At 38.5% G+C, this 17,387-nt stretch overlaps 1 protein-coding gene across 2 annotated transcripts in view; it reads left to right on the top strand.

The window, feature by feature from the left end:
* PRTFDC1 (phosphoribosyl transferase domain containing 1) overlaps positions 1-17,387 on the top strand; it is an 83,079-nt gene that overhangs the window by 14,695 nt on the left and 50,997 nt on the right. The window lies entirely within an intron of this gene.

Below are 17,387 nucleotides of genomic sequence, written 5' to 3'. Positions count from 1 at the left end.
GTTATTTCCTGGCTCAGCGCCTCACGAATGACTGTGTTGAGAATGAATGTTAAGAAAGTCCAGTGAACGTGGACATGTTTCTGGTCTGGATGTCAAAGACCTGTGGGCGGGTGTCCAGCCCAGAGAGGAGTGTTAGGACTTGGGTGACTGCAGTCGGGCCCCGGAGAAAGAGAAGGAAAACCTGTAGGGACAGTGAGTCAAGACCAGGAAACCTCCCACAGAAGGTTCCCCCTCCCCCATCAGTCTGTGCGGGGTTTTCTTGGCCACAGCTGGATGGGACTGAGAGAGATTATTCTCCAAACATGTCATACCCTTAGCCTTCTCCTCTTCTCTCTATGCTATTGTCTTTTGTGATGCTTTTTGATTCAATATATAGTAAGTCATTAAACATTAAAACTAGCTTACTATTGGGTGAGAACTGTAGGAGTCAAAGCCCTGAAAATATCTCCATGTATTAAACTAGCTTTGAATTGTTTTTCTATTGCTTTGGGACAACATCACCACAAACTTAGTGCCTTAATCTGACACACACTTATCATCCTACAGTTTTTCAAGGTCAGAAGTTCTCTGCTCAGAGTCCTTCTAGGCTGAAATCAAGGTGTTATCTGGGGCTTTGATCTCTTTGATCTCTTCTGAGATTTGGGGTTGTTGGCAGAATTCAATCCCCGTTTCCCTGCTGACTCTAAGCTGGAGACACCCTCAGCTCCTAGAGTCTGCCCTCAGGTCTTTGCCTCGTGGACTCCAACACAGGCAGCTCACAGCAGGGCAGGAGAACCTCTCCCTTCAGTCTGACCCAGCCCCCTTTTTTAAAGGCTTACCTGATTAGGTCAGGTTCACCCAGAACAAGCTCTTTCTGATGAACTCAAAGTCCACTGACTAATCACCTAATCATGGGAGTAAATTCCTATCGTATTTACAAGTCTCACCCATGTGCAAGTGGAAGAGGTTATACACACAGCGGGTGCACAGGGGGCAGGACTGGGAGGGGCATCTTAGAACTCTGTCTACCATTCTCTTTCTGTGACTCAGTTGCTTCTGCTTTAGAGCAGCTGGCAAATTATTTCTAATTTCCTAAGATACTCTCAATTTTCCTGACGACCTCTCAGGCCAGGATAAAACTTTTTTTTTTTCTGTTCTGTTTTGGTTTTTTGCACACATCTTAACACGAATGTATTGGTTTCATCTTCTCTTGAAAACCTTTTTTTCTCTTTAGGTGCCTTTCCTTCTGGATTAAGTAGCTGTGCTTCCTTCTTAGATTTTTTTTTCCCTCATTTACTTGACTCTGATCCTTTTCATATCTTTCCCCAGCAAACAGATTTTTTAAAAAATCTTTAGAAATATTTTAAAAAGTTAGTCAGGTTTATTGAGGCCTAATTTACATGCAATAGAATTTATCTTTTAGTTTGTAGTTCTCTGAGTTTTGACAAATGCATACGGTCGTGTAAATCACCACAGTCAAGACATGGAACAGCCCTGACCGCAAACAATGCTCTTGTGTCCCTTTGTAGGCAACCCTTTCTCCAACCCCCAGGCTCTGGCAACCACTGATAAATTTTCTGTCCCCAGAGTTTTGCTCTTTTCAGAATATCCTATAATGTAATCAAATACCATGTGGCCTTTGTAAATCTGTAAAGCTTGGCATCATTCATTTGAAATTCACCCCTATTGTCATATGTTCCAGTAGTTCAGTTCTTATTGTCAAGTAGGATTTTATCATATTGCTATTCCAGTTTTTAAATCATTCATCAGCTGAAGGATATGTGGTTTGTTTCCTTTTGGGGGTGATTATGAATAAAGCTGCTATAAATATTCACATGCAGGTTTCTGTGTTTACTTTTATCTTTGTTTCTCTTGAGTAAATTTGACTTGAGATTGCTAGGTCATATGGGGGGTATACATAAGAAATTGCAAAACTGTTTTCCAAAGTAAAAATTGAATAATTCTGCATCCTCGCCAGCAGTGTGTGAGAGTTCCAGTTGCTCCACATTTTCAGCAACACTTGGTATTGTCAGTTTTTCTTTTCTTTCTTTTTTCTTTATTTTCTTCATTTTACCCATTCAGATAGCTGACAGTATCTCACTGTGGTTTTGATTTGCATTTCCCTAATGAGAATGATGTTGAGCATCCTTTCATTTGCTTATTTGTTGTTCGTATTGCTTCTTTAATGAAATGTTTGTTCAAATATCTTGCTCATTTTAAAAATTGGGTTGATTTATTTTTATTGAATTTTGAGAGTTCAATATACAAATCCTTTATTAATATGTGTTTTGAATGTATTTTCCAGCCATTGAGTTGTTTTTTCATTTTCATTAGAGTGCTATTTTTTTCAAAGAGCATAACTTACAAATTTTTATAAACTCTAATTTATCAGCTTTTCCTTTTGTGGATCATGCTTTTTGTGTATCTAAGTAATGCTTGCCTAATTCAGGGTCATGAAGACTTTATCCTCTGTTTTCTTTGAGAGGTTTCCTAGTTTTAGGTTTAAATCTAGGTTTATGATCCATGTTGTGTTATTTATTAATATGGTACAGGTTATGGTTCCTTTTTTTTTTTTTTTTTGCAACTGAATGTCCAATTGTTCCAAGATCATTTGATGAAAAGACTATTTTTTTCCACTGAGTTGCCTTTGATCTTTCATTGAAAATCAATTGAATATATATGCATGAGTCTATTTCTGAACACTCTATCCAGTTTTATTCATCTTTGTTTGTCCTTTTGTCAGCACCACACTGTTTTGATTACTGCAGCTGTATAATAAAACAAGTCTGGAAATCAGGTAGCATGTGTCCTCCAACTTTGTTCTTTTTCATAATTATTTCAGAGATTCTAGTCATTTGCCTTTACATATAAATTTAAAAATTGTGATGTTGATTTCTACAGAATAACATGTTAGAATTTTTATTTTATTGGGAATGCTTTGAACCTGTAGATCAATTTGGGGAGACTTAACATCTTAACACTATTTAGTCTTACAATCCATGAACAGGACCTATTTCCCAACTTATTTATGTCGTATTTAATATCACTCTTTTCTAGTTTTCCAGAGTCAGATCTTAGATATATTTGGTTAGATTTATACCTAAATATTTAATGATTTTTAATTCTATTGTTACCAAATCAGGTTCATTTGCCCAATGTTCAGTAAGCCAAATACTGACAAGCAAACCAAATACTGACGAGTAAGCCAAACACTGACACGCCAAGGTTTGCACAGATGAAGGGTTTATTCCCAAGGCAGCCAAGCAGGGAAGTGACAGAACTAGTCTCAGATCTGCCTCCCAGAAGGCTAGAAGCTGGATATTTATGGGACGAGGAAGTAAGGTGGTCTGAGACATGAGGAATGATAACTGGAGTCAAGAAAAAGGTGAAGTAATCTGTGTTGTGCACAGGTGTATCTGAGTTACATGCTTCTTCTTGGGATGCATGTTCAGAAAATCGTGGTGTTAGCATGATCTGGAGTGGAGTTTGGGGCCCTGTGACGTCAAAAAGTCACCCATCAGACACTTGCGCAGGCCAAGCTTAATGGTGGGTGGTCTCAACTGGCTTGACCTGAGCAAGACTAACTCTACGTTCTTGAAACACAACGGTACTATAGCAACCCAACATCAGAGGTGTTATCTGTAGGGGGCGGGTGAAGGAGTCTTGTGATACATTGTCTAAGATACCTGAAGCTTGGAGGGTATGTGACTTGCAAGAACAATTAAAGCATTAAAGCGAGCTTAGTCAGTGCAGGCAAGTTACAGGATGTTATTTATTAAACAAGTTATAGTTTAAGGGATCTAACTGATGACTACCCTTGGTTTCACTGTTATATATGGTAAGTTTTTCTTTGAATTTTGATTTCCAGTTGTCTATTGCCAAAATACAGAAATACTGTTAAATATTTAGTAATCAATTGTAACTTTTCAAAACACTTATTAGTTCCAGTAGCTTTTTTTGTAGATGCTTTTAGATTTTTCTATGAAGACAGTAATTTCTTCTGTGAATAGAGATGATTTTCCTTCTTTCTTTCTAATTTGTATACTTTTTATTTCTTGTTATTGCTTTGTTATTGCACTGGCTGGGACTTCCCGTACTAGTCTGAATAGAAATAATGAAGGAAACATTCTTGCCTTGTTCGCAGTCAGTATGATATTAACTGTTGCATCCCTGATTTTTTGATGTATTGTCTTCATTTTCATTCAACTCAAACTTTTCAGATTTCCTTTTTCACTCATGGATTATTTCTTGTGTTCAATTGCCAAATATTTAGGGATTTTCCAGAGATAGTTCTGTTTGATTTCTAGTTTAATTCTGTCACAGAAACTATACTTTATGTGATTTCAATTCTTTTAAATTTGTTGAGTCTTGTTTTATGACCCAGAATGTGGTCAATCTTGCTGAAACTAATAGCATCATAAAGTCAGATTAAACAATGCTGCTGCCTCTCACTGGACCATTTCTCTAAATGTCCTCTCTACTTTATCAGGGTTTTAACCTAGAGGAACAGATTCTGACACTCACTATCTCACGTTCATGTGATGCTAGTTCAGAACAAGCATTTGCATGTGTGCAGCTGCAGTGCTGCTGACGATCATTTCTGCTGCATCTAGACAGATGCTTTCAGATCAACATGTTTTTCCTGGGGTTAGGGATGTGAAGGCTCCTGCCCAGGGTTCTGATGGGCAAGAAAAATAAGAGTAGTCTTTAAATCTTTACCACCTTCATTCAGTCTCACACACAGTGCATTTTAGCGTTTGTCCCACCCTAAATCCTGTAGGACCCAAGGATAATTGTGATGTCTCATCTCTTCCCTTCTTACAAAATATTCTTCCTCTTGGGCATCACCAAGGTGACACAGATCATCTCCTGGGAGATTGCCTGATGTAAAAGCCTACCTGCTCGCTCAGAGCAAGCTTCTCCCCTAATTAAATGTCCTCAGAAATGGATGGAAAAACCATATTCACAGACTGGGCTGTGACATGAACAGCCCATCTCTGCTCAGAGCACGTAGGCAGTCCTCATCCAGAGAGGAATTAATTGCTGTCAGGTTAGTCTTGAGCTGACCACCCCTTTACATACTTGAGCTCTTTCAACATTCCTGAGGACAGAGACCTATTTAAAAGCCCACACTGATAAACACCACCAAACAAGGGGGGGACAGGACTAACTTGTTTTCCTCTGAGGGTGTCTGGGGTTCCTGCATACCTCCTCTTTGTCAGGAACCGACATCTTGAAAACATCTCAGCAGAAAGAATGGCCACTAACGTAGTCTTTTTATTCTTTTAGAAATTTCTGGAGGGTGATGAGGACTCTGTGGGCTGTCGTGGGTGCTGGTCAAAAGCACTGTATAGTTTCAGTCCCTCCCATCCTTCTGCTCTGTGATTCCTTTTTTTAAAAATGTTCTTTCTTTTCTTTTTTTAAATGGAGGTACTAGGAATTGAACCCAGGACCTCGTGCATGCTAAGCACATACTCTAGCACTGGCTATACCCTCCCACCCCATTCTTTTTATTTTTTATTTTTTATTTTTAAGGAAAAAAGTTGCAAGTTCAGTTTACTGAGAGGCAGTGTTTCTCCTTGTCACAGTATTCATCAGTTACTTTGGGGACTCTTTTCCCAGGAGGGGTCCCAATTTGACACCTTCCACTGTTCCCTAAAGGACCTTCCTGAAGGATGGATTGTCCAAACATCTCAAGGCTCTAGACAGTTAGACTTGTCTTTGTTGTTATATCAAACTTCCCATAAGACATGAAATGAATTTGCATAAATGAGAACAATCTAAACAGTGATTACTCAGAAATTAGCATTAGGCTAATTCATTGGAGAACATGGCCAACATACTCCTGTTCTTTAAATGAAATGAGATGCACTGGCAGCCAGAACCCCTTAACATTTCAAGTTTTCCATCCTCTTTCCCTCCCTTCTTTTTAACTTCTGTCCTTCTTTCTGTCTTTTCATTAGTATTCATTTAGTACTTGCTAGATGAATTCACTATCTTGTTTAGTCCTTTTTTTTTTTTGGCAGGTAATTAGGTTTATTTATTGTAATTTTCCTAAATGGAGGTACCGGGGATTGAACCCAGGACTTCCTGCATGCTAAGCATGCACTCTACCACTGAGCTCTATCCTCCCCACTCTTATTTAATCCTGCCAGGTATCTCTCATCTTCTTACTGATGAAGAAAAATAGGCTCAGAGAGGTTAATTAACTCACCTAAGGTCACACAGCCAATAAATAGTAGCGATGGCACCAGAGCCCAGACTCATCTGTCTCTCAAGCCCATGCCCTTTGCAGCATATCAACATCCCATATATTTTCTAAGATTTTCCAGAAAACTTGATTCTTTCATGAGATATTAATGTTTGCTAAGATTTATAAAGGAATTAGTGATGCTTTTCTCCTAAAATATTTGTAAGACAAATATCAAGTACATATAAACAATTATTATTATCATTATGCAGTAGCTGGCCTTTAAGAAATGGTGACCCTACTTGAGAAAATCTGGAAGTTGCATGAAAGGGAAAACTTATTACACGTGTGGCATCTCAAATGTCTGCAAGTGGCTATACTTTGAATCTTGTCTTATTAGAGCAACAAAACTTGTGAAAATATTCAATGTTTATTTTATTTAACAAAAAATCAAATAGCAATTATTTCTCATAAGACTTCATTCATCTACGGGGCCTGACTTTTCAGCTGATCTAGTAATCCAAGGACGTGGCATTACATGAGCACCTATTGCTGTTATACCACTACGTTCCACACTTAAAAAATGGTTTCTTTTTCTCAAAGTAATACATTCAAGTAGGTTAACAACCCAAATGAAGAATTTGATTGTGGCAGTTTTATGGAATAGAGAACTTGATAATTCTCTTGCTAGAAAACATATAAAAATGCTAAGTGAATATAATAATTATTTTTTAAAAGCCTTTTAAATGCTTATTGTAGCTCACAAGAAGGTAGGAGATATCCAAGGGACAGAAATGAGGATCTGAGACTCAGAGCTTAAGTGTGAACTGGGGCCTCCCAGGAGCCAGGGTTGGGAGTTGTTGTCTCAATAATCTGACTTTAACCTTTATGCAGAGACAGATGGTAAAGACTTGGACCCATTTCAAATGGGAAGTTAGACGAAACTCTCTTACAAAGCCAGTGCCTTCAAAGATACATGCTTCCAGTGGAAAAAATAAAAACCCATCCTTTAGTGATGACAGACCCTAACACACTAGTCTGTCCTTGCTAGTTTGGCCTGAGTGGGTGTGGGAAAGTAAAGTATCCTGTGGGGATTTTTAAACATGAGTCTGTACCACATGTGATTTTGAGGTTTTCATTTACTTAACCTGCATCGTCTGGGAAACTATAACCAGAGAATTTAGTATTAAAATTGGTCTCAGACTACACTACCCCCAAGATAGCTGGTAGAAGAAAGTGGAAAATGTCTCTGGAGGGAGTACCTCAACCTAGATAGGGTCCCTACAGACAAGTCTCACTTAACGTGAGCTCACAAACCCGAAGAACAAAAGATGCATGGAAATAGCCTACCCCAGGCCAGATCAGCCTGCAGAGTAAACAGAAACGGGTAAACAAGCTATGTGAAAGTGACTGTAAAATACGTATACTTAGTGTGACTAAAGACTTAAATACAAGGACTTGAAGAAAATATCAGACAACATGAGAAGAAAAAAATAAATGAGAACATTTGGAAGTGAAATAATAGAATGTCTAGCAGTTAAAAAAAAGACACTAATTGAATGGATAAGATAGTAACTTGAATGGTGGGATAAACAGCAGATTGAATGTCGTTTTGAAGTTTGAACTGGAAGCTAGATGTGAAAAAGTGACCCAGAAGCATGGATAGAAATGGAATATATATAAGAGAGGATAGGAGACATGAAAGATTGAGTGAGAAGATCCAAGATACATCACATAGGAGTTCCATAAGGAAAGGCTAGAGAGAATAGAGGAGACGCAATTTTTCATAAGGTGATGTCTAATCATATTCTAGAATTGATGGAAGACATGAATATTCAGATTCAGGAAGCACAGTGAGACCACATCCAGACACATCCTAGTGAAACTGAAAGACAAAACACCAGAGTCAAAGAACAGACTGTAAAAGCACCTGGGGAGAAAAGAAACGTTGCCTTTCAAGGAATTAGCACTATCCTGTCAACAGACTTCTCAAAGGCAACAACAGAAATCAGAAGACATTGAGGAGTATCAACATTCTGAGAGAAAATAACTGTTAAGTTAAATTTTCATTCCCAGCTGATCTTGAACTCGAGTGTGAGTGCCAGCTAAAGACATCAGTAGTCACATTCTGAAAGAGTTTCCTGATAACAAATGCTGGCTGGAGAAACACCCCCTAATTTATCTTGGTATATTTAGGGTATATTTTTAATTAAAAGGAAGTTGAACCCAAACAAATAAATATGATGCAAAGAAACTGATGAGCAGATAGGTAAATCAACAAAGTTCAAATCATAATTGAGGAAATAATAATACTATGACTCATTCTGGTGGTAAAGCAAACAAGATGGAACTGAAATACCAGCCCACACTCAGTTGTAAAAGACCAGAGCAAAAGCATTCTAAGGTTGTGTATGGTTTAGGAGACGCATAGAGACATTGATGATTTACAGAATTTCAGTTAGATATGCCTGCTAAAAATGTAAGGGTAACCACTGAAAGAATAAGAATATTATGTACATTATGTATAACTTCCCACAAATAGAAATGATGAGAAGGAATAAAGAAAACTTGAAAGTTGATTGATTCAATAGTAGACAGAAAATGAGAAACAATTAGGTAACATTATTATACCCATTTTACAGATGAGGAAACTGAGACCTGGGCTGTTAAGTAACATGTCCAAGATCAAACAGCTTGTAAGCAAAGGATTAATAGTCAAACCCCAGTTAACTCCAGAGTCCAAGACTGTGACAACTAAGACATATTGTGAATCTAGAGATGTGGTGATGTGTCAAGATTTATCAGGCTAAAAGGAGGGAAATCTCACCAAAGGAATCAGCGTAAATTTTTCCTGAGGTTTATTTTAATATTTACGTAACTAGGTGAAGCCAAGACCTGTAATTGCTGGAAGAATGGCCATGTCTATATATAGACAATTGACTGCTTATTTTACTGAAATGTGTTACATTTTATATTAGTAAACTATGAAGTAACCTCCAAGAAACTGAATCATAAATATTCACACCTTGTTTTCTTGTCAATTATGAGAAACTACAGTTTTCTTTGCATTTTTGCCCCTTCACAATGGAGATTTTCTAAAAGATAACATTCACTATACCTCTATACCTGCTTCCTCTCTGGATTCACTTAAAGCTGCTGCTCGCGGGAAGCCAGACCTTCCAGATTTTCAAAAGAACTTTGACCACCAAGCTCCAGCTCCAGAAGGTGTAGAGACTTGAATCAAAGAGGAACAGGCAAATGCAGCTGCCAATCGAGGCTACTCAGCTTAGTTCATTCTGAGAAAGCTCTGTCAGGGAAGGGGTGGGAGACTTTTTTTAAATTGGAGTATATAGTTGATTTATAATGTTGTGTTAATTTCTGGTGTACAGCAAAGTGATTCAGTTATACATATATATATTCTTTTTCATAATAGGTTATCATAAGCTATTGAATACAGTTCCCTGAGCTACACAGTAGGACCTTATTGTTTATTTTATATATAGTAGTTTCTATCTGCTAATCCCAAACTTCTAATTTATCCATCCGCCACCCCCTTTATCCTTTGGTAACCATAAGTTTGTTTTCTTTGTCTGTGAATCTGTTTCTGTTCTGCAAATAAATTTATTTGTGTCAACTTTTAGATTCCACATATAAGTGATATCATATATATTTGTCTTTCTCTGTCTATTTCAAGTAGTATGATAATCTCTCGGTCCATCCATGTTGCTGCAAATGGCATTATTTCATTCTTTTTTATGCTGAGTGGTAGTCCATTGTGTATATATACCACATCTTTATCCAATCATCCATCAGTGGGCATTTAGGTTTCTTGCACGTCTTGGCTATTGTAAATAGTGCTGCTTTGAACATTGGGGTGCATATATCTTTTCTCTGCATATGAGCCCAGGAGTGGGATGGCTAGATCATATGGTAAATCTCTTTTTAGTTTATTAAAAATCTCTTTTTAGTTTTTTAAAAATCTCTTTTTAGTTTAGTTTTTTAGTTTTTCACAGTGGCTGCACCAAATCACATTCAGGGGTGAGAAGCCTTTTGAAATATATATTCTAAGGGGCTTGGGAGTAGAGAAAAGGGAGGATTTGAGAGAGGTTGAATGGAATATTAGTAGGTGCCAACAAGTGACTTCTCAGCCAACATTTTTGTATGCGGTTGTATTATTTGCCAAGTGCTTTCCCTTTATTCCTCCTATTTCCTGTATTTATTTCCTAAATGTTGCCTTGATTTAAAGGTTCGTTAACTTGTGTCCAATCCAACTTAAGAATAAAGTGCAATTTAGGGAGCTATACTATGATTCCTTTGTTTTCCACCAATTTGGTTAGCTAACCTGTGAGCAAAGTAAAACCTTCACCAAACTTCAAGGCTTTAAAAAACAGAACTTAATTTGAAGTGGGTGGTAGTTGGCCTGGATCCCCTCCCCCTACCCCCTGCACACTGCTTGTATTAATTAATGATTCCTGTGTGTTGGTGACACCACGAGAAAGCTTTTTGGAGATAAAATAGAATCCAGAGTGTGGCTGCAGTGAGACTGAGACATTTGCCATGCAAGGCATGTGGGCCCCTGGGGAAGCTGGCATCTTTATTAGAGCAAAGGTTTGGCCACAAACCTGTTCCCATGAGGGAAGAGAAAAGCTAAAATACGTTTCTGCTCTCTCATTCCCCAAGTTCAGAACAAAGAGTTTAAGTCAATCTTTTATCACCCTGGCTAGTGAGGAACTGGGACAGGATTAGGAAACCAAATCCAGCATCCTTAGTGTTAGTGAGTAGTTCCCACTTCGCCCTGCAACTGCTTCTTACTGAATGTTTTCCACATAGTAAGGGGGACTTGAGTTGAATGCCCCTTTTTAAATTTTTGTCAATTTATTTAAACAAAAACAAGAGCTGTTCACCCATTTCTTCCACCACCCACCTCCATCCATGAGCTTATTTTTTTTATTCCACACATAAGTGATCACATAGTATTTGTATTTGTCTGACTTACTTCACTTAGCATAATGCCCTCAACATCCATCCACATTGTTGCAAATGACAAGATTTCATTCTTTTTTATGGCTGAATAATATTCCACTGTGTGTGTATGTGTGTGTGTGTGCGTGTGCACACCATATCTTCTTTATCCATTTATTTATGAAGGGATAGTTAAATTGTTTCCATATTGGCTTATTGTGAATAATGCTGCAGAAATCTTTTCAAATTAGTGTTCTCATTTTCTTCAGATAAACACTCTTAAGTGGTATTGCTGGGTTATATGGCAGTTCTATTTTTAATTTTTTAAGGAATCTCCATACTGTTTTCCATAGTGGCTGCATCAATTTACATTCCCACCAACAGTGCACAAGGGTTCTCTTTTCTCTACATCCTCAGCAGCATTTGTAATAGAAAATCTGAACTAACCAATTACTATCAGTAGGGAGATTGAATTAGTAGTCAAAACCTTCCCAACAAACAAAAGTCCAGCACTAGGTGGCTTCACTTGCGAATTGCCCCTTTCTTTTTGAGACAGGAAGTTCACCTTTAGCAGAATCCCATCTTTGGCTTGGAGTGAGAAAAAGAACCCCAGTCCAATTCTTTAGAGATGGACTGGTGGAGAAGAGAGGTCCTCAGTTCTCGGGGGTGCTGGATGGGTCCAAGTCAGACAGCTGTGTGTGTGTGTGTGTGTGTGTGTGTGTGTGTGTGTGTGTGTGTGTGTGTGTATGTACACAGCTTTTAAAGTGAGAGAGGAAAACTGAAGGAGCAGGAAAATAGAAGAAAATAAAGGAATGAAAGAGAGAAGATAGGAGAAAAGGAATTCCAAAATCTACCACATTTCATTAGATCTAAGACAACACACATTATAAAGAATACTGTTATTTCATGTACTACTAAGAAAGGAAAAAATGCTATAAATTAAGCCATTACATAACGTGGTTTGTCGGATGCATCCTGATTTGAGGTATATTAAAATGTGGGGGGAAAAAGTACAACATGAGAATTAATGAATTGGTAGTTGCCCTGTTTATGGAAATACCATTTGCAAGTGTTTGAATAGCTGAAATGTGACAGAAAATATTGTCTTTACCTTTTGGTTATTCTTAAATCTCAGGTCTGGTAATATTATTCCAATACTCTTGCAAATGGTAGGGTATTCCTCTGAAGCTACAGATTTTTTCCACCTTAGTATCTAAAATATTTTTTATATCCTCAAAACATTTTTTGTAGACTTCAAAGGGAGAGTTATTTACTAAAGAATAAATCAGGGAGAGGGCTGGGTGGTTTGAATCAATCCACTTAAATCCTTAAATGTAATCAAAAGCACTTATGAAAACCAGGATGTAATTTCTCTGTGACCTCTGGATAAAGATGCTGAAACATCTGCCATGATTCTGTGTTTACTGAAATGAAGAGTGTTGACATTACCTGTTTTTGTCTTTGACCTTTGGTTCTTAAGATTTATTTACTACTGGCTTTCAGGATGCATGGATGAACAAACTCGGCATGAAGTAAATATCTGGTTTGATCTTAAAAGACATCATCTACCATTGCTCCAGGAAGTTTACTTTGAGATTTATAATTCTATCAAGTAAAAGATATTAAATTAAAAAAAAAAGTGAAACCAAAGCCCATTTGTGTAATAAGGTTTAATGGTAGAGATTCTAGCAACATTTTTCAGTTATCATTTTTAGTCTTTATTTTCTAAATATCTATGCATGTTATTAGTGTACATTCTTTGTATTCAGATTTAATTTTCTAAAGAGATGCTTACTAGGATTTCTCTTTCCTTATGAAAAGCAAATGCTGAGAGGGCAATAAGAGAAGAATGCAGAAGCAATGATTAAATTGTAGAGGCAACCAAGTTTTCAGAGAGCACTCTGGGGACAGATCTGTGCTTAACTCAGTGTCTGCCAGAGGCTGGGGTTGGATCCAGGGTAGGAACAAGACCCAGCCTGGAGGGGGACAAACTGGGGACCAGACTCTGCTGCCAGTGTGAATTGAAGTCCAGTGCAGAAGGTGTAATAGGTGGTTGAAAGATGAGATGTAGGACCACAGCTTGGAGCTCCAGGCACTAGGCTGGTAACCACCGGCTCATGTCCTAATGTTTGTTGGTCTACTATTAATAAAGTCTGATATTCCCTGAGTCCTTATATGTTATGGCCAAGTATTGTTCTAAGTGCTTTATGTGTAACACCTCTAAACCCTCACAAGACCCCTGTAAAGTGGGTGCTACTCATACCCCGTTTGATCAAGGAAGGCCACTGAGGCCAGAGGGATGAGTTGGACCCCCAGGGACACATGGCTAGGAAGTGGAGGTCTATCAGGCTCCCAGACTAGAGCTTTTAACCAGAACATCGCGGCTGCGTCTTGGAGCTGGGGGTGGGGGAAGGACCCCAGTGTTTGGGAGGTAGACAGGCAGAAGAAAGGAGCACCCCAGTTCTTTAAGAGTGCTGGGCAAGTTTCTAGGAGGCGACTTGGGCACAGGAAACAGGATAAGGCACAGATCCAGAGTTCCGTGGGCATTGGATCTTGAGAACCAGGCAGAATGCCAGAGCCAGCAGGAGAAATGTACCACTGAGTCATGGGGCATCAGGCCCTGGCTGCCTGCCCAAAAGTTCCAAAGGGTTCTGATCTCATGTGAGGTTGGGTTTGTTCCTAGAGATGTGATGAGGTTGAGCCAGTAAGTGCGGTGGGGGCCGGGGGTTGGGGGAGCGGCAGAGGTCAAGTGATTCAGCTATTAGAAGAGAAAGCTGCAGTGCCTGGGAACGAGGTGGGGCCTGCCCACCAGAAAGTGTGTGCACTGGGAGTACCTTTGGCAGCAGATGCACAGGGTTCCAGCCATATTTCACGTCCCCGTGTCTTTCACATGCATGCTGGAACCCTGACACTTGAGCAGTACTGCAGATAGACAGCAAGTATGCTGAAAATCATTTTAATCCATTCCTACCTGACCTTATCCCAGAAGGACACAATGTGATGTTTTATTAATTACATCCAGACAAGTTCTAATCTTTGGCACAAAAATAATTGCTGGCAGCAAAAATCCTTGCCCTTATTTTTAAATTGTTATTTTAATCAACATTTTGTAACTGATGTAGAATATAAAACCTAGCATCAAGATCGTAAAGCCTTTATGAAATTGCACATTCCATGCGTATTTTATTAAACACATGGACTTTATATGCTAGGAGAGTTACCAAGAAATAATTTGGATTTGGATGGGAAAAAAAATAAAATAGTTGGATATAATAAAATGACTTGGGGAAAATATTTTTTAGGAAATTAGTCTCTTGAAAAGTCCTTTATGATGGTCATTGTGCTTCAACATAGTTTGAATTTAATGTTTTTAATTCCCACTTTAGATTGTAATACGGGTTACTTTATGGCATGAGTTTGCCGTTGTTAAGCTCAATATTACCGTTAACCACTTAGTTAATTTCAACATATATTAACATAATTTCAACATATATGAAAATGCTTGAAATTCATAGCTTTCAAGGACATGAATTACTTCATTTTCTTCACATTAATTCGGCGTTCATTTAGAGGGTAGTTTTGAAAATATTTCTCCTTTTGTTTGCCTAGCATTATTTTTTTCTTCGAGAACAGAAATGGAATCCAAACAGACACTGACAAATGAGAGTCTTCCATGAAAACAGGATGACTCTTGGGGCGGGAGAGGGCACAACAATACGTCAGAGGCCCCGAAACTCACGCCAGAGACAGAAATGACTGGGCAGACAACGCCTCAGGAAGAGACTCAGCGGTCACTCTGGACCAGCAGTCGTGATGAATCAGCAATGCTCTTGCTACAAATGCTGGTCTGGACAGGAGGGGGAAGTCCTGGTAGGCATGTGACAGGGAGAAGCCAGGAATTACTCCTTCCTCTCTCAGGAGCCCCTGCAGGGGTGTTGGCGTGGGCTTAGTGCCCTGCTCACCTCCGTGTGTTGTTTTGGTGGTAGAGCCTCATCTAATTAGGAAAGGCAGCTGGAAGGCACGGCTTCCAGAAGCTGCCGCAACTAGTGTTCTGGTAAGGGTGCACATCGGAAATTCATCTTGGCTCAAGTTTAAAAGATCTGAGAAGTGAAAAGATACAATGTTAGCCCTCCTCTTCCTATAAAGATAATTTCTTTAAAAAAAATTTTAATTGAAGTATAGTTACTGTACAATATTATATAAGTTACAGGTGTACAATATAGTGATTCACAATTTTTAAAGGTGATACTCTATTTATAGTTACTATAAAATATTGGCTATATTCCCTATGTTGTACAATGTATCCTTATAGTTTATTTTATACCTAATAGTTTGTACCTCTTAATCCGCTACACCTCTGTTGCCCCCTTCCCCCTGAAGATGATTTCTTAAAGCTGAAAATAGGATTTTCCCTTATTCCACTGCTTTCTGAGTCTCACTCACTCAGGAAGATATTAATTATGCCTCTATTGTTCAGTTCTTTAAATCACTTCTAACTGTTGTTGAATCATAGGCAGGAAAATGGCTTTATTTCTTTATTTAAAGTAAAATCCATTCACTTTTAATGCAGATCAATTTGGATCAGCAAAACAGGATAATTTTTTTTCTGATTTTTTTTTAAGGTAATGTTCTTGTAAGAATTAGAATTGTTAGGACCTTTAGATTATTAATGAGTATATTTTAATTTGAAAACCATGATATAACTCAATTTTTTTCTTTCATAGGATAAATTTAGACATTTCAAAAGGATGGATTAATGCAGACATTTTCAGGCATGAAGAGTTTCCTGTTAGCAGTATTGTTAGGCTAACCTCTCCATACAAAACACATATACTAGAAGAAATTATCCCCTAATATTATTTGTACAAATTCTTAAATTAAGATCTCTCTCTACTATAATATTACTATGCTTGTTTTTTGTAAGTTGAGTTAGATTTATCCAAACTAATAATAGTAATACTGAATAATTGACTACTGTGTAAAAGTACGATTTTAAGTGCTTTACAAATATGAATTCATTCATGCCAACCACAGCCTGATGAATTAGGTAATTATTATTATCCACATTTTACATTTGATGAAAACGAGGCACAGGGAGTTTAAGAAACTGTCCCAAGATCACAGAGCTAGTTGAGGACGGGGCTGAGATGCCTCCCCAGGGTGAAGGCCTGACTGTGCCTCCGTGCTGCCTCCCAGAAGGACCCCATCACTACTGTTCACTTCAGCCAGGACCTCATTTCCCTGAGCTTTCCTGTCTTTGGGAAAATGACACGGTCGGCTTTCAAGAGCTGTAGGGTCCCTGACAGATGTAAATTTATAGAATCTTTAAAATGTGGGGACGTCTGCATAAAAATGACAGATTGACCACACATGTTTGACTTACATTCTCCACTAAAATGGTATTGATATATTTTATATACACTACATATAAAACCTCGCATGACACACTGAATGGGAGATGACAGTGCCAGAGATGATGAGCCTGATAGCACGGGGGAGAGTAAGACCCAAATGTCCACAGAGAATGACACTGAGAATGTATCGGCAGGGCCTTGAGAGACTCAGGGCTCCAGAGATGCCATAGAGCAGGCAGTGGGCTGATGTCTGTACAGAGCCCTAGGACTTCTGGTTCCCCTCCTCCACCTCCATTGTTTGAAGTCAGGTGACTGCTCTTCCCTTCCAACCCACCCTCATCTGCCTCTTCCACCATTGCAGAAAATTGAAGATTAATTTTTCAGAAAAAATGAGCCAAAGGTGCCCAAAGTATGGACGTCAAGTAAAGAAGAGGCCTGGGGAGTTCAGCTAAAATTTCCATATGAGCTTCTGGGGCTATCACCCTCTTCCTGGGCAGCCAGATGTATTACCACCTCCCTACCCTGTCAGCGAGACACTGAGGTTTGAGAGTGAATGTTCTTCTTTGGACAAACTGAATGGTTCTAAAGAGGAGACCTCCCCCTATGGCATTTGGGAGTCCCCCACTGTAAAGGACAGGGGCACCCTCTAGTAAATCCATCTGTCATCACTCTCTGCCCCTGATGGACACGTAACTCTTTCCAATCAGCTTTTTTTTTTTTTTTTGGTGTCTTTGCTTTTAAATAGGAAAAGACAAGCAGAAGAGTCTCTAACATGAAAAAGAAAGACCATACAACACAAAACAAAATAAAAACAAAAATATATAATAAAGGTAACTCTAAGAAAATAGATATAAAGTAGATATCATGTTTAATGATATTAAACATGAGACAAAATAAGATAT

Source organism: Camelus ferus, chromosome 35 (assembly GCF_009834535.1).
Source record: "Camelus ferus isolate YT-003-E chromosome 35, BCGSAC_Cfer_1.0, whole genome shotgun sequence".
Classification (NCBI taxonomy): domain Eukaryota; kingdom Metazoa; phylum Chordata; class Mammalia; order Artiodactyla; family Camelidae; genus Camelus; species Camelus ferus.
The sequence above is the reverse complement of the archived record's forward strand: the minus strand, read 5'-3'. Positions and strand labels throughout refer to the sequence as shown.